Source organism: Cimex lectularius, unplaced genomic scaffold, assembly GCF_000648675.2.
Source record: "Cimex lectularius strain Harlan isolate CLEC.00 unplaced genomic scaffold, Clec_2.1 scaffold2, whole genome shotgun sequence".
Lineage (NCBI taxonomy): Eukaryota > Metazoa > Arthropoda > Insecta > Hemiptera > Cimicidae > Cimex > Cimex lectularius.
Genome location: NW_019394219.1, coordinates 1,667,000 through 1,689,777, shown reverse-complemented (window position 1 = coordinate 1,689,777; position 22,778 = coordinate 1,667,000). Strand labels below are relative to the sequence as shown.

The 22,778-nt window shown below is 35.0% G+C and overlaps 1 protein-coding gene across 4 annotated transcripts in view; it reads left to right on the top strand.

Annotated features, from left to right (window-relative positions):
- LOC106663505 (protein apterous-like) overlaps window positions 1–22,778 on the top strand; it is a 146,850-nt gene that overhangs the window by 67,051 nt on the left and 57,021 nt on the right. The window contains exon 2 of one of the 4 annotated variants that reach the window (XM_024230230.1): window positions 16,955–16,994. The exons of the other annotated variants lie outside the window; for them this stretch is intronic. The gene's annotated coding sequence lies outside the window, so the exon portion shown is untranslated. The remainder of the gene's footprint in view (window positions 1–16,954; window positions 16,995–22,778) is intronic. 4 annotated transcript variants of the gene reach the window in all.

The window sequence follows — 22,778 nt, the reverse complement described above, 5'->3', positions numbered from 1 at the left end:
AAAATTTTAATATTTCCCTCAGATTTTTATTTTTCAATAGAGACATTGTCTTTTTTTTAATATAAAAATCGTTGTGTTGTTGACCCTTTCTTTCTCAAAAGATGCTTCAGAGCAAAGCCAACTTTAGCAATTTTGTTTAAGGTTAGCAGGAAATCCTGTGAGTTTAGTGGGAGGGGCGGTGTTGTTCTCTGTTACTTCCCGTGTATTGACAACACTGTCTTATTTGGCGCCAATCTAAACTCTGTATCGGTAGCCTCATGTGATTTCCCGCTAAGTTTTTAACGAATTTCAAAAAAAAAAAAAAAAATCTCGCTCTAATATAACTTTAGACCATAAAGGTCAAGAGGAGAGTGCTAGGAAGTACCCAAGGTAATAAAATCTCATAAGTTCAAGTTTTTCTCTTTATCTCTCTTTGGGATCTGGGGTTTTTGTGCGAAAAAATTTTTGTTGTGAAAATATTTTTTGCGTTTTAGAACCCTGCTAGAAGTGGAATTCCAATAAAATTAATTTGTCAAAAATAGAAAATCTTTCGTTGTTTAACAATTAGCACGATTTCTTTGATATTATTTGTTTCAAGGTAAAACAATACCATATAAAAATGAGTGGTCAGATAAATTTCACAATATTTTTGGGTGCATTTAGCCTGAACCCAAAAACAGTAAGTTCATTCAGAATTCGTGCTGTGCTACAAGCGATAGATTTTCACTTTATGCCCCCTGGCTCCGAAGAAAGTTACGGAAAGTTACGGATATCACAACAAAGTGAAAGACAAACGAGGGTGGTGAAATTTAAAATTTTGAAAGTTTCCCACGACGCACGATTGCCAACTTGGAACCGCAGTCGAGTTTCATGTGGCAATGTTTTTAAAACACTTAACACGCGCAGAGACGAATATTTCTATTGTTTTATTTTCAGTTGTTTGACAAAATAAAAAAAAAGATTATTAATAATTTATTATATTTTTGTAGTCCAATTGGCCAAATAATTTCTTTCAATTAATTAAAAATTGCAAAAAATGGCCAAAAGGAGGGACAATTCTAAAGGTAGGTTGAGATGGGAGGTTGGTGTCCGAGTGGTTCGAAGTCAAGATAGATCAAGTGGTAGAGCAGCGGCGTATTTAGCCGAAGATCGTGGGTTCGAATCCCGCGACATTGCTTTTTCATTTCAACCAATATCTTACACAAAGATTAATTAATTGAAATTATTAATAACTAAAATTTTAAATTATTTTCTAATGAACTCGCCAAGTCCGCTTAGATAGATTATTTCAGTTATTTCATTGTAATGGGGAATAATAGGCAGAAAAAAGCGCAAGTTTTAGTAAAATTATCTGCAGATAATTTCTAACTAATATAAGTCCCGAACAGAAAAGCTTGCATATTCCGGCTTTAAATTTGAGTGGTCGTTCCTAACAGGAAACGGCTCATTCCCTAATTCGACCAGTTCACAAATTAATATAGCGATTTCCAATTCAAATCAGTTATGATTTATTCAATTACGACTTGTTTCAGAATGCAGCTTAAAAAATCCCGACAGAAAAAAAAACACGTAAAATTGCGCATTTTTTCACTGACTTTTAGCAAGGTCATGCAAATAATTGAAAATTAATTAAAAATCATTGTGTATGTTCATCATATTTTGTCTAGGCGTAAGTTCAGTTCGATCAGAACAAAGAACGCTTGTTAGCCTTCAATTTTATAATTAATGATCATATTGTTAGATAACATCAATAAAAACTTCTTTTAAGGTGAAACCAGTTTCCTTTGGTCAAATATTTCATATTCTATTTGATCACGATAGAACATGCATACTGACATGATGATGATCATAATAGAAATGCCATGCGTTTGAACGAGATATTGTGGCACGTAGAGAGAAAAAAAGGAAAATCATCACTGAGCGTGTGATAGGGTTAAAAAACATCGTCCCAGGACATTCACGGGCTAAGATCGATTCTTCAGAGAATTAATTTATCGTACGGAGAACCGCCTAGACACGGGTTTGGGCACATGTGGCCGCTGACAGGTCTTACCACATGCAAACACGAAAAAAAGTCAAAGAACAGGACCGCGGTCGGCTCAAATCAAGCGGGTAAAGCCTAAACCGCAAATGGGGGCTTGCTCCGGATGGGTCCGTCTGGTCAAATGAGAACTTGCGGTGACGGATTCTCAGCCACTCTCCGCTCTAATGTAGGGCACGTAAGGTGGATCAGATAAGGGCTTCGGATCGGGTTACAAACGGGCCTGTTTCAATCTGGAGGCGCTTTTTCCCAGAGGCGTAGAAAGCCGAGAAAAGAGAACAACGCGAAAATTCATTTTTGCCTCACCCTAAAATGGCTTTTCATGCCAAATGCAAAAATCCGATAGACTAACCTAAGTTAATAATAAATTTCGGGAAGCAGTCGACAAAGTTTATTTATAACTAGTTTAAAGCTGATGGGCACTAAACAGCCCGGAACCGTATATCTTATCCTGGACAGGTCGCGAAGTTCTATCACCCAGAGCAAATCCAGTTTAAGGATATGACAGGATCGGCCACGTTTCATGGCGTGTTTATTTTAAGTTATTTTTTAATCAGTGTTTACATGTAAATTTTAAAATGTCATAGCTAAAAAAAAAGAAAAAGATCGCGATTCACTAATCCTGAAAACGTTAAGCCAATGATTTGTAAAAGTCACAACTCGCGTTTTTCTTAACTTTTGCTACAATAATCGCCCTCTGGAATTTTCCCGGTGAGTGAACTGAATCAACGAAAAACGTACATTCGCCTTTTTACAATTGTTTCAAAGATTTCGAGTATTAAACATAATTTTTCATGTCACCACGCAATCCTTTTGCAAATCCCTTGCTGGACAAGTTCCTCCAGTTAATATAATTGTACGAAAGACTCTTTTGAACTCTAACAGACTACGTTTATTTCAATTTACCTTTTGCAGGTTATTTGTCTATAAAAATTATTATTTAATTAAACAGTTTATAGAATAAAAAATTAGCTAGAAGTACAATAACAGTAGCAGTTTTACCTTGTTAATAGGAAAAACGAGTCCGTTCTACAATTTGACACATTGCGTATACCTTTGTAACTTATTTATTGCTTTAATTAAAAAAAGGCTTTGTGCCATTTTTTTAAATTCAACGTTCATTAAAGGAAATGGGCCATTGCCAGGAAGGTAGTCGGAATGATCTGAATTCCGAAAGCAATTGTTTTGTAAAAGAGGAAATCTGCAACCGGAAGTCCGAAAAACATTCAAAAACTATTCAATTTGTACATTAACGAGCTATTTTGGTTATAAAGCTGTATTATTTACGTTTAAGTTGAGGATCCAATGAGCTTTACGGTGCTAACCAATACCAATAGCTTATATTTATAGATAAATTTTACTACTACATAATACAATGTAAGTTTTAACATAAACTACTTTCAATTAATTAATCTTTTATGTAAGGTATTGGTTGAAATGAAAAGTTAGTGTCACGAGCGGGATTCGAACCCACGACCTTCGACTCATTACGCTGCTGCTCTAACAACTTCAGTTATCGTGACTTCGATCCACTCGGACACCACCTCTTCAACCTACAAACTTTAAAATTTTTCCTCCTGTTTTCCATTTTTCAAATGTCGTGTAATCAGGATTCAATTCTCGGCGACGTATGAAGTGGCCACGGAGAGCTGATAGTGAAGATATACTTCATTTTACTTATTAAATCTATTATATTTCGTGGTCTGATTGACCAAACGACTTCTTTCAATTAATTAATCTTTTATGTATTTATGTATTGAAATGAAACATTTAAAAAAAAGAAAACCTAATCATTTTATGTAAGGTATAGTTGAAATTAAAAAGTTAGTGTCACGAGCGGGATTCGAACCCACGACCTTCTGCTAAATACGCCGCTGCTCTAACCACTTGAGCCAACGTTACATCGATCCACTCAGATACCAACTCACGCCGAGAATCGAATCCTGATTACACGACATTTGAAAAATGGAAACAGGAGGAAAAATTCGAAAGGTAGGTTGAAATGGGAAATTGGTGTCCGAGTGGATCGAAGTCACGATAGTTCAAGTGGTAGCATCGGCGTATTGAGCCGAAGGTCGTGGGTTCGAATCCCGCTCGTGACACTAACTTTTCAAACCCACCTTCGGCTTAAGACGCCGCTGCTCTAACCACTCGAGCTATCGTGACGTCGATCGACTCCATCCATTTGAACCAATACTTTACAGAAAATATTATTTAATTGAAAGACGTTAATCGGACCACGAAACGAAATGGTTTTTAACATAAACTATATTCACGAAGAGATTAAGAAACTAACAGATTTAGCTCATAAGAAAAAAATATAAAGAAAAACCCATAACCATTGTTTCTATGCGAACTGTAAGGTGGCTTGAGCTCCTTTTCCTCGTGCTTCGAATCTTAAGTACTCGGTCCAATAGGTCCCTAATTTCCGAAATACTTTACTTGTGAAGGTCAACTAGTTTTTTATGTCTTGCGAAGCCTATACAAAGAAGCTAGAGCATATTTAGTACTATTTGCAACTTTTTAATAATTGCGATCGGTTTGTGCTCGGACCGTGTAAAAATTGTTTGTTATCATCACTTTTGCAATATGCACTAATATGTATAGGGTAATAATCTAATTTAAACAAAAAATAGATAATTATATATTTGTGTTTTATCTTTTGTCACGTCGGTCCTGCCGACATATACATACGACTGCTTAAAACTTTGGACCCTTGAATTGCATATCATTCATTAAAATAATTTCAGCTCTGACTAATATATTTAAAAATTAACAAGACTAATATATATATATAAAGTGGAAGGTTTATGGGCTGGCAAACAGGTGAGGTCATCGCCGGCCTTCCGCGTATATATAATAAAAAGTCTTATTGATTATTACACAGATTAAACCATCCATTATATTTAGGTATTGATATAACAGAAACGAATAATTTTATGAAATTTTGAAGCACAACCTGAGTTTTATACAATATAAAATATTACCAAAAGTTTACTGGGACAGAAGGAATATTGAGAAAGTCCATATAATTGGGATTTTTACATGAAATTAAGTACAATCTTTTTACATAATCCGGGATCCCTCTCCCATCAAAAATTAAATGGTTGAAGCATTGCTTCTACGTTTATATTGGCATTTGGAATCAGCAAATCATGAACTTATTTGTTGAAAAGACTTCTAAGTAGATGTTTTTCTACATCGTATTATTCTGTCGTCGAAACACTTCATTTAAAATGTACATCATAGTAGAGAAAAATATTTATTTTGACTATCCCACGTCTTAAAGAATCTTGATAAGTAAAGTAAAAAAGTAAAAAAAGTAAAATTCTGTCTTACTGGAGGGCTTAACGCCCAATTGTGCACTGGGTGTCGCGATCGAATGGTTAAATAACCTGAAATACTTTCGGGGGGATTCGAACCCAGAACCGCTGGCGTGGCAAATACGATTACACGAAGGAACTACTCGGCCACCAGGAAAAAAAACATATGAGAAATTATACGTCAGATTAAGGAAAAAGCTCGGATTGTTTTGAATGTTCGACGTGTTATTTTAACCTCTCAGGTAACGGTAATTGGACATAAAATTTTAGCTTTTTTCTTCCACGTTTTCTCGCGTGCTATCCTCTCGATTATAAAAAAAAAATATGGAAAAGCATAATTGAATAAAATAGTCTTTATTTATCATTCTGTTCTATCTCCGCTTCATGCATGACGGGAGGTAGAAACGATCTGGATAAAAACTGGAATTAATTTTGTATTTACTTACCAATACAATTTCTTTTTCATCATTCTTCCGGTCGGTTTTTCCATTTTTATATATATTTTTTTGTTAACTATGAACTGTCTTTCAGGAGTTGCGCAAGAGTCCGAGGATCGAGACACATTGTGAAACAGCAATTTTATCTCTAGTTAAAATAGCAACGGGAGATAAATCGGATTTTGGGGCGACTTCTATTAAAAAGCGGCCTTGATCGGTTTCCCGATTTCTCCAGAAATAAACAAAAAACCTGTACTGTTCGGTTCCTATCTTTAATCATTCAACTTGTTACTCTCAGCCTGTCGTCTCACCTCGATCTCTGTAGTCTTTTGCTAGAAAATCTATCATGTTTTAGTAATGAAAATGAATCATGGATTAAAATCATTCGGAACTGGTTTATATAATGGTTTATCAGAGGTCTGATGTCCCCGAAGAACATGGTCCTCCTAGTATCTATCAACCAAGTCGTTTTCTTCATGGTTTCGATTGTTCATTTCAATGCAGATTTTGGGACAAAAAATTTAACTATTCGTCTATTCTCGCCGTTTTTAAAAGACGTCATGATCGACTTAATATTACTGTCCTTCTATTGGGTCCGCACCGTTTCGACATATCGGACTGTCTATTCAGTTCGGCCTAGATTTGAATGACACGTTGACACATAATCACATGTCTAAACCTCTTATTGACTGAAATTCGTGGTTCGCTTATTATCACTCTTTTGACTAGACACCTTTCCAGCATTTCGCCCTATAAAGTCGATGTCCTTAGAAATCCCATCCACTCTGAAACATACAATTTATCTAGTATTTTCATAGTTTGAAAGTTTTAGTCTGCCAATGCAAGAATATGCAGCAGATTTTGCTTTTTCTTGTACGCCTTATATCTCTGACTTTCTGCTCAGTATGGTGAAATCATATGGAATAAATAGAGAGGATAGGCAACAAGAAAAATCGGAATAAACCAAAAAATGGTTCAACCCTACACAAACTCTCATAAACTATTTCTAGCTGAAAATAATTTCGTAGAGTCGTGTACCTTGTTCCTGTCTACTTTACTAATATTTTTAATGTGATCTATCAGGTACAAATTTTTTATTATGTAGAGATTGTGACATGCGGTTTGGTGTGATGTAGGTTTAGAAAAACATTTTCTTTATCGTGCCCACGTATCGATCTTTATTGAGATTATCTTCAGTGCCTGGGATTTATAAATTATACAAATACATACAATATGTGAACATGCATTTATACAATGATCAATCAAAGAGTTTGTACTGACGCATCAACAGAGATAAACAAAGCATCAATTACATGTAAACTCAGCCACAGCTTCGCTAATAGCATAAATTAAATTCAATATCAATAAAATAATGTGTTGAAGTCGTGAGGAGTGGTCAAGAATGAGGTAGTTTAGAAAAACTCCTCATTCGGTTTTTTGTCGACGTTTCGACCCTTATTCGGGTCATCTACAGGGCCTGGGTAAATTACAAAACATATTTTGATTGGAAAAAAATACAATATAGATGTAAGTATAAATTTTGAACAAGTATTACATACCGCGTCCCCCACCCTGTCGCAATAATATAAAAAACAGTAGAATACAAATTTTCACAAAACTATCACACAAAACCAACACCGAAAAACAGCACCACACATTATGTGATTATGAAATATTTCGTTCAAAATTTATATTTACGTTTGTATTGTATTTTTTCCAATTAATATATTTTTTATCATTTCCTCAGGCACTGACGATGATCCGAATAAAGGTTGAAACGTCGAAAAAAAAATGAAAAAGGTGTTTTTCTGAATTACCTCATCCTTGACCGTTACTCACGACCAAATAAATTATGAAACAAACGGTCACTAAGAAACAAACATCAATAACATATATATTTAACTACGATTTTTGTGTTAATTCTGTTAGGTGGTGTTAGACAGAGAAAAATGATGACGTAGACTTCAAGAATCTGCTCGATCTATCAGGCCAGGGCCAATGTTAGGTGTTAGGTCGAAAATGTGGTCACATTGCTATCCGTTAGGGTATAGGTAACCAACATGGCAGCCATGATTTTAACAGCTGTTTTTTGTTTACACGTATTTTTATTCTTAAATACGCATTAATTAAATCAGACCAATATATTTCTCTTGTTAATTTCTGACCTGTCCTTCTACTTTCATTCATAATAGGCACATCCCCTATCCTATAAAGTTGTAGGCTGTTAGAGGTTAGGATACAAGTAGGCATGTTTGGTATAACTTTTGGTATATCTTACAATTTAACATAAAACAAAACTTAAATTCACTAATTTCGTGGTCCGCTTGACCAATTAATATATTACAATTAATTAAGGTTTTTAGTTGAGATAAAAAGTCAATGGCACGAGCGGGANGGCAGGTGTACTTCAGGGAAGCATACTTGGCCCATTTCTATTTTCAATATACACTGCAGATACAGATGTTAACATTTTAATACATACTACAATTAATTAACGTTTTTAGTTGAGATAAAAAGTCAATGGCACGAGCGGGATTCGAACCCACGATCTTCGGCTTGATACGCCGCTGCTCTACCACTTGAGCTATCGTGACCACGATCCGCTCGGACATCAACTTCCCATCTCAACTCCACCTTTTGAGTTTTCCCTCCTTTTTGCCATTTTTCAAATATCGTGTAATCGGATTGGATTCTCGGCGACAAATGGTTCGAATCCCGCTCGTGCCATTGACTTTTTTATCTCAACTAAAAACCTTAATTAATTATAATAAAACAAAACCAAAACAAACATCAACAAGCCTTCAAGGACTGTTATAGCTTTATTTTTGGTTCTAGGAATCGCCACGCGCAGCATTGCGGAAAAATTAACGTTCAACGTGCTAAGAAAAGAAGGAGGCGTTCGCGATTTTACTGGACATTTCTCTATTCGCGTTAACACGAATTAACATCTTACAAACATCGTGAATAACTCTAAAATATAAAAAACAATCATTACACTTCACACATCAAACAATTCTACTTATTCTAAATCTTCAACAATTTATATATCTTTTCTCTAATAATCCTGAAACCAGGCGCGAACGATACACCACCCCTTTTTGCCATTGTCGGACTCTTTCACCTCAAAGAAACCTCATAGAAAAATGAATTTCTATTCCTATTTTTTTCCCTTCTCCTTTAAAATCAAACACACATAAATAAAAATAAAAATAATATCTCACTCACACTCTCAACACGACACACAACAGTGATATTGTATACGTCATTGTATAAATTCCTATACACATTTTATACGTGTTTGTATAATTGAAACAATGTTTATAAATCCCAGGCCCTGAAGATAAAGATCAATAATGATCAAAACGTTGGCACGATGAAGATGTTTTTCTAAACCTACATCTCACCAGACAGCATCTCACGATCTCTAAATAATCTTTAATTAACCGTCACTAAATACTACACATATTATTCTTTTTTTTTCGTTCTGGAACAAACGATCTTTCTGTTCTGGTTGTGGTTGTTTGACTAATAGAGATGAAAGAAACGGAAATATTAGGAATATTTTGTTTACAGCAATAATATTTGGGAAATAAGAAATTAACTTTTATCTCGTCTCTATTTTAATCGTTCTTGTATAATCACCATGAGACGACCGCGAGCGCGTTTATCCCATTTAATAGTTTGTGAACGAGATAGGTTTCCTAGGAGGACACATCCCGTAGAAATAACGCCGGTCCGACATGGGAGAAATGAGCCCGGGTCGACAAGGCGGACTAACCGAAAACGTGTCATTCCGGGCTTTTCGGGGTTTCCGACACCCTGATTGGGACGATTTGTCAAGCCGCACGTCTTTATCTCCACCGGGGACAATCACTCATTCCCCGGCTCGTTTAAGAAATACGGCCGGCTCATGTAGAATGCGTCAGTTTTTTTTGTTGTCTGTCGCCGGTTATAAATCCGCAGCTATTTCCGTCACTGGACCACAGATTTAAATCGGAGCTGATGCTGTGAAAAAGCTTGCAGTAAACTCCTATCAATGACAGTGCAGCCATAATTTCTTCTTAAAATAAATATTCGAAGAGATAAAGGATATTCAGGCTGCAGAGGAGGCCTTATTCTGCTTATATCGAAATAGATCGATTTTTGTACTCTTGTCCTCAAAGTGATTAGACGTGTCCTTCACAGCCATTAAAAGCAAAAATAGGCCTGAAAAAGTACAATAAAAATTGGAAGAAAATGCATTTTTAGTCATTTTTATTTTAATGAATGTCAGGAAATATAACCTAATATTAGGTCGGGTAATTGGAAACAAAATTTTAAAACCTTTTCCTTCTGCACAATACGAGGCTCCTGTAGAGGAAATTTGAGACGAAATTACGATCTAATTTTCAAGGGAGTGATAGCAGGTTTTCATTCACGGATAGGTATAGGTATAAGGATAAAAGAGGCCACAAGGCCTTCTGCACCTCGACCTGAATAGATCTACTGTGCTTCCCTTTTTATAACTCACTGGTCAGCTTCTGGTTGTTAAACATCTCCCAAAACTTTGCCAGCTCCTTAGGGTAGGATCTTGCTTGCGACTTTTCCTATCCTAGTTACAAGAATCTACACCTACATAGACCCTCTCAGGAACATACAGGAACATAAAATGTTCTGAGGTCTCCTATTTTCCTTGGCAGTATTTGCAATGTTTCTTCTGCCTGTATCCAGTATTAGGTCTTCTTAGGCGGCCCTGTTAGAAGTCCAACAATGTTGCGGTTACCCTCCAGAAGTTGTTCCACCGGTTTTGGGCGGATTAAAGATACATTTTTGGATGTATTCTTTTTTGTGGCAAGGTGAAACCACAATAGGGTTCGGGGCCTAGAGAATTCACATTGGCTCCTTGTTTTGCCAACATCTGTCCTCTCATTGCCTCTATTTCCCGAATGCGCAGGGAATCATGCCGGTGGTGAAGTCATTGGTTTACTGACTTCTACCAGGGATTCAATTCCATAGGCATTTTGCCTTAACCTCAGATTTTACCATAAATGCCACCTGATTATCGGAAAAAAATAGCTAACTTCCTGGAATGTGTTTCCTATCATTTTTATTTCTCTTTCATTATTCCCTAGGTAACACTCTAAGCTGTAGGTCTTTTCTTCTAGTGCGTGGCATCCTTCATACAGCAAGTCAAAAAAATTTATGCAAAAATGCGCAAATCAAACTAACCTAAGGAAAACTCGTTGATCTATCATGACCCCAGCATATTTTAAAAATAATTCTCCACAACTTCATCGAAATCTAATTATAATCAAAATTTATAATAAAAAAGCATGTTCGATTATTACAATTCAAAGCGAAATTGTATGTTTATCGGATTGCAAAGAAGTCGGAAAACAGGCTAAACAGTTCTTTCCAATTTATTCCAAAGTACAAAATATAATAATTGGAACCAACAAATTGCACACTCACGAAAATAGAGATGAACAAAACCATTCTCACATTTACTCGATAATGACCTTTGTAGCTAATAACAAAAGTGGGAATCACTTATTTTGCATTTGTAGGTCACCAAACGAGGAAAACGTATCATGGTTTTCAATTGATTACCAACTTTTAAAATTCCAACTCCTCCAAACTATAATATCGTAATAACAAACAACATGGGAACCATCTCATTCACTTCTATAGGTTGGAAAGTAAAGATTCACCAAAAATTTAGTTTTTCGAAATAGTGCAAGGTAATTTTTTTCCACTACCCCATCTGTCCTAAGTTCCGAGAAGTTTAGGTTAAAAAAACTGTAAAAACAATGCACAATTTATAAACCTTTTGGTGGGTAAGACTAAATTCTCGAATTTTCAAAGTATTGCAACGCTTGCAATAAAATATAATTTTAAGCAATGTTTTAGTTTACTAGAAAATCCGTTCGCAAACCTTTTGGCAACATTTTAGTTCAATTTGACATTTATCGGAGTATTCCAGATTCAGGGAAAATCTTTTTATTTACTAAAATTTATACTAGATTCAAGTTTTACTTTTTTTATTTACCACTGTTTAGGCCTGGTATGACCTCTGCAGATATTGTAGGAAAAATGAAACAACTATTTCTTAATGGTCATAGTCAATTTCCTTCCGTCTTACATTTTGTTCTTTACATTTCAGGGTCAATTCCTCACCTTCAGATAAAATTGATCCCGAACTGTACAAAAAGAAACTATAAGAAACGAGGAAATTGAAAATGGCCACTAAGGAATAGGTGTTTCGTATCCTAAAATTTCGTATGAGATCTTACCAGCCAAAACCGTGGTAAATAAAGAAAACCCACTTGAATCCAGTATAATCTTTTACCAAAAAAAAATACACCAAATAAAAGAAAGGAAATTTTATTTTTTACGGTTCAGGATAACCTTTATCTGAAGATGGAGGTTGACCCCGAAACGCAAAACAAAATGTAAAATGAAAGAAATTTGATTCGGATCTTTATACACAAATTTGTCTCCTATTCGGCTGAATTGATTAATTAAGTACTATAATCCTAGATAATATTTGAATATTGCCACGAGGTAAACACAAAATCTGGCCTAGGCTTTGAAATGGTAAATAATTCCAAAGACCTTCGGACTCCCGTGTCAGGGGCTATCTCAACTCGAAAAATGAATTCAAGAGACCGTCTTCATATCTCTGGAAAGCCATCTCGACTCGCCCTTCTCCTCATAACACATTTTGCATACGGCGGGATATTCAAATCGGAGTAATTAAAGCCTATTGTTCTCCTGGACGGGTATAAGTAATGCTGGAATGTCGTGAGCAATTTATTGCTCGTCGTTGTTCTGTTATATTTTTACACTCCTGTACTCGTTTATACGACTAGTCATCGTTGTTGTATTTCATTTAAATAAAAATAAAAGGGAATAAGAGAAAAATAAAATATTTGCGGTGATAAACGCCGTTATCCAGCTGAGAATGGGCAAAAGACCAATAAGATATGACAAATGATAAAATTAATAGTACGTATTATGCATATTAAATATTAATTTATGCAAGTTGAAATACGTTTTGGCAAAGGGGTGGAATTGTTGCCTTGAAACAAGCGATATTTCGAATTTTTGTTTCCAAATAACCGTGTTTATGAACAACATCAAAAATGCTAAGCAATCTGTATCGAATCTCATATATTTTTGTTTTAAAATATATAATAATAATTATTATTAATATTGGCATTACTTTAAACATCCAACATTTACCAATTTTTAAGCCAGAATTATGTAGGCTATCGAACTGCTCTCTTCCGCAAAAAAAAAAACAAAAAAAAACGATTCCATAGAAAGTCACATACATAATAAAATCTTTTTAATTTTTTGTAATAAATCTTTTTCTTACCCTGTTTGTATCATATATTGAGCATTTAATATGCCTGAAAACTTACTACCTTAAACCGATAACAAACAATGGATAATAGTTTGCCACTTAAAAGTTCAGTTAATTGTATCCATTATATTTAGTGGTCTATTGACCAAATTACTTCTTTCAATTAATTAATTTTTTTATGCATGGTTTTGGATGAAATGGAACATTTGAAAAATGGCAAAAAGGATGAAAAATTCAAAAGGCTGAGATTGGTAGTGGATCGAAGTCACGATAGCTCAAGTGGTAGAGCAACGGTGTATTTTGCCGAAGGTCTTGCGTTCGAATCCCGCTCGTGACAATGACTTTTTCATTTCAACCAAAACCTTACAAAAAAAAATTTATAATTGTAGTTTTTTTTAATATTGAGCTTTGTTTTCAACTTTCTTCAACCATGTATTGTAGCGGAGAATATCTATAAAATTAACTACTATGACTAAACCGAAATTTACCCATCCTAGCCAGTTTATGATCAAAATTGTGTCATAAATCCTTTTGCACTATGATAACAACCACCTTCCTCTTATTATTATCATCCCGCTGAAAGCTTCAGTAAACAAAAACTCCACAGACAACGATTCGTGTCCCGACGGGTGAAGCTGTGGAAGGAGACCGGGGGAATTTTCGATGTCAGATAACCCTTCAGGTCTGTGCGGTGGCTCGGGCCGTCACAGCTTGAAGCCCTTGCATTTCACCCAAAAACCCCACAGGATGCAGGTGCCGACGGGTCGGCGATTTTGTCGGTCCTCCAGGTTGTAAAAAAATTAATTCTCCTCGGAGGCATGAATATTTAAAGACGACAGTTTTATGACACGGGAGTACAAAGGGGAGAAGTAAAATTGTGTCGGTCGTAGGGGAGGTAAAGCAGTTTACAACGTAATAGCCATAAATAACTCTTGTGAACCTTTTCAAAAATAATATTTAAAAAATACTTTTAAATAGAATTTAAAAAATTCCAACAACCCTACCAACGAATTTATGCCTTGCATGAAAGTCTTCTTAAGTAAGCAGCGCAATAAGCGTTTTGACAAACCTGTCATAAAGGTTATGAATTTGAGATTAACATAAATATATAACATGAAATTAAATAATTATCAGTTGGAAAACGGTTTCTTAGCTATTCACATGTTTTAGACAGGGAAACAAAAAACCCCATTAGAAAAGCCGTTGTGTTTATCTTCTCTTTAACAAGGTAGAAATTATAGTTGAGTCATTAGTGCATCTAATTTGTCTTAGATGCCCTCGTATGTAATTAGTCAAGCAATTAGAGAATACGGGTGATTTCGGGTTAAAGTTTGGCCTAATAGTACTGTAAGGATATGCATATAGAGTTGAGTTGTAGATTTTTAACTTTTTTGCTTAATGTCTAGCGACCGGTGGTGCAATAAGTGGTTATAATAGTGAGGAGCAGTCAGGTTAGTTGAATGTCAGAAAAACACCTTTTTCCTTTAATTGCCGACGTTTCGACCTTTGTTCGGGTCATCTTCAAGGCCTGGGTACACAAAGATGTTTGTTGCGATTTTTTGTAAAATGTATACAAGAAAAATGTCAAAGATGAATTTAATTTAATCAAGGTATTCTTACACTCATATAGTGTAGTGTTATTTCTGGAGGGTCTTGTTTGTTAAGTGTTTACGTGGTGAAATTTTTGTCAGATGTGAATTTGTAAAATTTTCTGTTTTTGTAAAATTGTGACAATGGAAGTTGCTATGAAATTCAAATTTTCTTTGAAGGGGGCGGCTTTTTTATTCAAAGGGTTAGTTTATTACACTTACTAAGAAGAATGTACAATACATTTTTTAAAATATTTTATTTGTTTAATAATGTTGGTGAAGCTAACAGGGGTATTCTCGATCTTTGTGTTAACCCTGTTAACCCAGTTAGGTCCTGTTAAATCGAGAAAAATCCTGGCCTAGACTTGTAAGAATCGCTCGATCTAACAAGCAAGGGCCAATGTTAGATGTTAGGTCGAAAATGTAGTCACATTGCTATCCGTTAGGGCGTAGGTAACCAACATGGCAGCCATGAATTTATCAGCTGTTTTTTGTTTACACGTATTTTTATTCTTAAATACGCATTAATTAAATCAGACCAATACATTTCTTTCTTTTAATTTCTTACCTGTCATTATGCTTTTATTCATTATAGATACATCCCCTATCCTATAATGTTGTAAGACGTTACGATACAAGTTAGGTATGTCGGCAAGAATTGAAGCGAATTTCCTTTTTTATTATCTTCTGGCATCTTACAGTTTAACAGAAAAAAAAACCAAAACAAACAACAGCAAGCCTTCAAGGACTGTTATAGCTTTATTTTTGCTTCTGCCATTCGCCACACGCAGCATTGCGGAAAAATTAACATGCTAACAAAAGAAGGGGGCGTTCACGATCTTACTGGAAATTTGTCTATCCGCGTTAACATGAGTTAACATGTTATAAACATCGTGAATACTCCTAAAATACCTAATATACCCCTGCTAACGGGGGCTTTCAACAGCTGGTCATTTCAGCAACCAATGCATGCCAAATATCTAGCGTAAAACTAACTCCGATAAACCAGTCGCGCAAATAAATACATTCACAGTAGATTAGTCGGTAGAATATTCGATATTTCATCATCGACTTACACACAATATTGATAAACTAATTATGGTCGGTGGTGTACTTTCATAAAATATTCCGCTATCGAACCTAAACCCACACACTGCTGGAGGGGCGTTAGCGACTCTCACCTCATCGCAACTCACAACTAATAAATAAACGTACTCCAACAAAACACGTAAAATAGATGTATATACAATACCAAAAAAAAAATCATACAAACATCGTACTGTTGAATAATAATTGTAATTAAGCTGTGTGAGTGGCTATAAATGTAAGCCATCCTAAAAAGTTTGTATTTGTGGGTTAGATGTCGATATGACGGTGCAATCATAGATATGTTGTTTTTTCCGTTTCCCGAAATGTTGTAATTCCAATGTATGTCACTGAACAATTTATGAAATTAATTTTATAATTTACGTATGATTTGTTGGTTAGTATTCAACTATGGAGAAGAAAGTGTTTATGGTTTTGTGGTTTTTAAAACTTATTTTGATATTATCTGGTACAAAAAATCTACTAATTTCGCAAGATAGGTATGAATTAAGGATGTTGTTTGGGTTAATGTTGAGTTAGAACTGTTTATGATTTTGTTATGTTTTAGGTTAGATTTTTGTTGGAATTTGTTTGTATGTATAATAAAACATTTTGGCGAAAAATTCATGGCTTAGCGATATGTGTCTGTGCAATCATTCTTTAGACGTGTTTATTTTTGTGTGAAGATTTTTTTTTGTAAAAAAAATTGGTGAACGTTTAGAAAAATCCCATGATAAGGAACAATGTCACAAAGTCAAAGTAATAACAGTATAATTCGATCGTCCCTAGCCATCCACATATATCGCATAGTTTCTTATCACACCTAAAATGTATTTATAAGACCATCATATATTGACTTACTCGAGTAAAACCATACAGTAATAAGTACAAACTACAAATTTCTTCTTCATTCTTTGAAATAATCCATAAATAACATATATAAAAATACATATTTATTTCGATCAAATAAAAAGTATAACAGGATAACATTAATAAATATATATGTAGGTTAAAGTTTTTATGGATATTGATATATTACATATATGTGTCATATACATGGTGATATATTACAATGTTAATTAATTATAATGATAATTATGAACAGTAAAACTTTAACTTTTTTCATTTTTAATTTTTCTTGTTTGTTTTAGGTAACCAAATTGGTTCATGTCCTCATTCATCCTCTCAAAAGTATGTACATTTTGCCATTTACCGTGTTAAACAATTACCACTGCCTTGATAAATTTTAACTAGGAATATTTTCAGTTGACGATTTTTAAGAAATTTTGCTGTTGATTTTAACCGATTATACTTTAAATTTTGGCCTGTTTTGGGTTTAAAAAGAAAACCGTCCGCTTTAACTATATAAAGACGTATTGGGTTTTAATTGGTAAGCGGAGAAGTGTATGAGTAAAGAAAAAACCAAATGTTCAAAACAAGTCCTGACAAAGCAATTAAGCGCTACGATGATTTGAAGTAATGCCAAAAAGTACGAGATCAAAGTCTAATACTTGACATTTTCCTGAACTGACTAACCAACGCTTTTACAAACAACAAGTTGATATTCTTTTCTCCGTTAGAGACATAAATTTATTTTATTTTTTCCTTTATTGTATTTTCATGTTGGAATTGGCCTATTTGTAAAAATGAACAGTCATGGGTCATGGGGTCATTCCTTAATGGAAAATTCGAGAAACACTAAAGTAACCTAAGTAACCTAACAATTCGAACCTTTTCTAATTTATAAATAAGTTTTTAGTTCTGATGATAATTACACTTTACTAATTTTTATTAGTACAGTTGTAAAACAATTATTGAATAGCTTTCCTTGAGCTTACGCAAGATGCGATGTATAAAATTAATTCTATAATGTCATATTTTCATCTGGCTTGTTATTTATGATCCTCGTGGTCGGATAATCTTTTAAAACGGTCATAAATCCACGGTTGGATTGAGTAAATTGGTTGCGTAATCGATTGCCAAATTCCATCGCCCTGGGGGACGGACTTCAGCCCCTCGTTTGTCCCCTTTTGCAACCTTTTCACCACCTTTTTATCCGAACACCTTTCCCGTTAAAAGATGTTCCGGATATATAGAAAATTGGCCTGTCGTTCTAAAGGTTAAAAAAACACTTTAAATTAACAGCACAAAACTTGCGCGAGATGGATGGCCGATACGGAGCGAGGACTGGCCTAGCACATGGCGATGTCAATCAGGCGGATGTCAGCCGAGCGTGGAACACGCAAGTGTAGCCTTGATAAGAAGACTAACCGAAATATATATATTTTTTAAATGTGATCAAACCACAGAAAAAAAATCCAAACGGTACATTTAACCGATAAAAACACAACAGAAACAACGTACAATATTGGTCCTTGTTTCAGATTGTGGTCATCAAAGCATTTAATTTGGTACCCCTAACCTTGATGTTTTGGTCTCATAGACGATTTTCAGCTTTTAACAATCTTCACTGGTACATGTCGAATAAAAGTGCTACTATAATTTTAATAGATTGTTTTATGCCTAATTTACTAATGACTCGTTCTACTTGAATCAGTTTTCACGCGTTTCTATAAAATTTGATCAATTCATAATTTGCAACATTTAATATTCCTTTTTATACACAATTCTAAACTTTCTTAATTAATCAGCAAATCCGGCAATTTGTCTGTCTTTTACGATATAACTCGATGCATTTTCTCTCGCATATTTATTTATAATCATCACGTCGCCTCATCATTAGGCCGCGAGGTTCATAAATCATAAATGTCGGCAACTTTTGCGCCAATGACACAGCATAGCCTGTTATTCCCAGGCAAAAGGCAAACGTCTTAACATTACAATAAATCCGACAATTCTTTGAAAATGAAACTAAAGCATTTTCTGTCCAATCTGTATTTTTTGTATATAAGTCGGCGATTCCAAAAGAAGTAACGATTATGTAAAAATTCTAATTATTTTAGCATCACACGTCAAATTCACTTGAAGCTAATTTTTTTCAATCTATAAAAAAATCGCGTTTGCAAAATTTAAACTTGAACCAGTCAACTTGTTCCACACGTTTCCAACCAAGTTACAGCTTGAAAGGAATGGGGCTTCTAACTTGAACCTCCAAAATTTGATTGGCTCAAACTTTAATCGATGTTTATTCAGATATCGTGGGCACTCTCAACACGACACACAAGGATGGCACAATTGCACAGAAGACAACATTTTGAGCCCTGAAGAGGATCTCAATAAAAGATCGAAACGTTGGCACGATAAAGAAAATGTTTTTCTGAAACCTACATCACACCAGACCGCATCTCACGATTTCTGAATAATTATCGATTAACGGTCACTAATCACCACACATTTAATCAGAGAATTTGTTCTCACTCAAAGTGTTTGGTTTCTGTGTAGATGTGTTATTCTTGTGTGTCGTGTTAAGAGTGCCAGTGAGATAATAATTTAATACTTTGATTGAATATAAAACTTTCTAGCATTGTATAAATTCTTTTTTTTTTTCACATCCAACATGTATTTGTAAAATTTAAACAATGTTTACAAATCCCAGGCCCTTAAGATGATCTCAATAAAGATCGAAACGTTGGCACGATAAAGAAAATTATTTTCTAAAACCTACGTCATACAAGACCGCATCTCATGTTCTTCAAATAATCATTAACTATCAGTCACTAAACACCACACACTAAAAAGTTGAAATTTTCAATTTTTTACAATGTTGAAATTACTTCTTTACCGATTTGGGCCGGGATTCATAGAGATTTTTTGTTGTGTATGGTGAGTAGAACACATCCTGAAATTGACCTGAGACCGCATCTCACGATATCTGAATAACTATCGATTAACGGTCACTAACCTCTACACATTTACTTGATCTACTTCGTTGAACGGAAGGTTCCCACGACAGATTTATGAGGTTTAAGTGACATTCACACAGCAGGAAAAATCTTCACAGGAGTAGCGATAGTAAAACTGCAGACAAGTTACATAATTTGTAGTTTGGTATTTTCTAATCATCTTGGTCTATTCTCAGTATCGTTTGATATTTCAAGAAAAGAAAAAGTGTAGCGGTCTTGTTTTGTTCCCACCCTGCTTATGCCTCTGATCTATCATTGACTATGGTTTGTCTGGCAGTCTAAAACAGTAGGAAACGACCAAACTACTGGTTCATCACATCATAGCCATCAAGAGGAGATCTCACGCTTCAAGTTTTAATTTTTTTCATATTATTACCTGATAATCCGACGAAAAACCTAACGTTTTAATATTTCAAGAATAAATCCGTCAATTCTAACTCCAGTAAGTAGTTGTAGTTTGAGCCTTTTCTGATGATCCTGGTCTGCGTATAACCTTTAAAAACATGTGCAGCGGGCTTGTTTTGTTCTCACCCCGCTTATAACCCTACCCAACTTTGTCTCCTTAAAGTATGGCAGGCCGTAAGAATCGCAAACGACCCAGCTTTAGGTTAATCACACTATAGACCTCAAGAGGAAAACAATCATACAATCCACCTTTCAAACGTTTTTATATGCATTGTTTGAATAAATAAATTTATTATATATATTTATATAATTTAATACGGTTTGACTTAAATCATGAAATATTGACTGAAAAATATACCTGTGAGCTGTGTCTAATTTATGGGCAAAGATAATAAATTGCCTAGTTCCGGAAATACTTTCGTGCCAAGACGTTAGACCTTAAGAAGAAATTTCATTGTTCAACTTGTAGTTAATTTGAGAAAAAAGGCAAACGTCTCCAAAGTGACAAGGGAAGAATCAACTTGGATATTGGCATGTTTCAAGTCACGGTACAACTTGAAAGAAATGACTGATGAGTTGAACGGAAATCTCGATTTAAACGACAAAATTTTGACTGGCTCACATTTCTCTTGATCAAGTTGGTTGAACGGAGGTTCTCAGATATTAAATGTGAGATGATGTACGGACTTGCTGTTGAACAACTTGGAAAAAAGATCTTCCATGAGATCACAATAGAAATCACAATAGAAAAAAAAGAAAATCATCGAAGATCCTTTTTTCCAAGTTGTTCTCAGATATGTTCAACTCTAGATCATCAACTAAACTGTACACACGTAACTAGAAAAAAACGGAGATGTGGAAAACCATTGATTTTTAGTTTGGATTTTTTTTTCTGATCATTCTGGTCGGCCTTTCTTCTCTATCATTTGATCTGTCAAACGCATTGATAGATATGCATCGGATTTTTCATGTTCCGACCCAACTTATATCTCTGACCCATCACTATTACGTCTGGCTTCGACCAAGCGGCAGGTTCATAACATCATTGACCTAAAGTTCAATTATAGTTACAACCCAACTCGTAATCTTTTTTTTGACCGAGGAAAAAAGCAAACGTCTTAGGCAATTTTGCAGTAAAAAATCCGTCAATTGTAAATGCTAAAGCGTGCGATAAAATTATAATAATTTTATCATTACACGTGTAGTTTCTCAAGACTCATTTCTGTTTTATAAACTTTTGTCATTTAATTCTTAATATTATCACTGTATCATGTATACATTTATTTCCACATCTTACTTGTATTTGTATAACCTAAACAGTGATTATATGGAGATCGTGAGATGCGATCTGGTTTGACGTAGGTTTTAGAAAAACATTTTCTTTATCGTGCCAACGTTTCGATCTTTATTGAGATCATCTTCAGGGCTCAAAGTGTTTGTTTTCCGTGTAGATGTGTCATTCTTCTGTGTCGTGTTGAGAGTGTCCAGAAGAAAGCCACATCTACACGGAAAACAAACACTTTGAGCTCTGAAGATGATCTCAATAAAGATCGAAACGTTGGCACGATAAAGGAAATGTTTTTCTAAAACCTATGTCAAACCAGAACGCATCTCACGATCTCCTTATAATCATTAACTAACGGTCACTAAACACCACACAAATGTAAACAATGTTTGTAAATACTAGGCCCTGAAGATAATCTAAGTAAAGATCGAAACGTTGACACAATAAAGAAAAATGTTTCTAAACCTACATCACCCAAGACCGCATCTCACGATCTCCAAATAATAATAAAATTATTATTATTTTTATTATTAATTCGGTTTTGCAATGAAACATCTAGCTGTCTAACGTCTGACTCTAATGAGAAAAAATGATAAATTGCCTAGTTTCGTAAAATGTGATACGAAGTAAGGGAAACTTGATTTAAGAGCAGGTTTCTTGAACGGGCCAGACCGCAATAAGTTACTAGGTAAATTTAGATCAAAGTAAATTCCAAAGGCGACAAATTTGATTCGTTACCGGGTTTACCTGATAGTAGTAGTATTAACGGTATCTGACCGGTTAGTAAGCAGGATTGCTGTTTACTTTATTGAACACTTTTGCCAGGACAGTTGAATGTACCAATATCGAGAATAGCCCTTGGGCTTAGCAAAGACCCGGCTCTAAGTTTTTGTGGATTTATTACTTCTGGTCAAGAGGATATTTAACCACGCTTTGTCGGCACCGCGGGCACGTCTGGCCCTTTAATAATTACACAAGGAGGAATCGGTAAATCTTGCCCGTTTCAGGAAACACCTGCTCCTCAATTGAAACGTTTGGCCAGTCGGGAATTAATTCGAACGGCCGGGAAACCGGAACTAATTGCCCGGGTGGTACTCGCGCCACCCGCGGCGCCCCTCGAGATAGGCGCTTGTTCTACCTCCTGGGCGTCTGGAGAGTGGTAGCAAGAAGATCGGAAAGGCTAGATAACGTAATTGTAAACCGCGCTGTGACCGCTATTTACAAATTAAATTCGTAATGGGGAAATCGCCCAAGTATATTGGTGTGCACCGGTGCCTGAAAAATGGGAGAGAATATGGAGAAACGTAAACCGTAAAAAAACGTAAAACCCGGAACCAAGTGAACGGCCTTAATTGTTAAAGAAATACAAACCAATTAAGTTAAGGGGTTAATAGACCTTTTTTAAACATTGATTCAACTCTA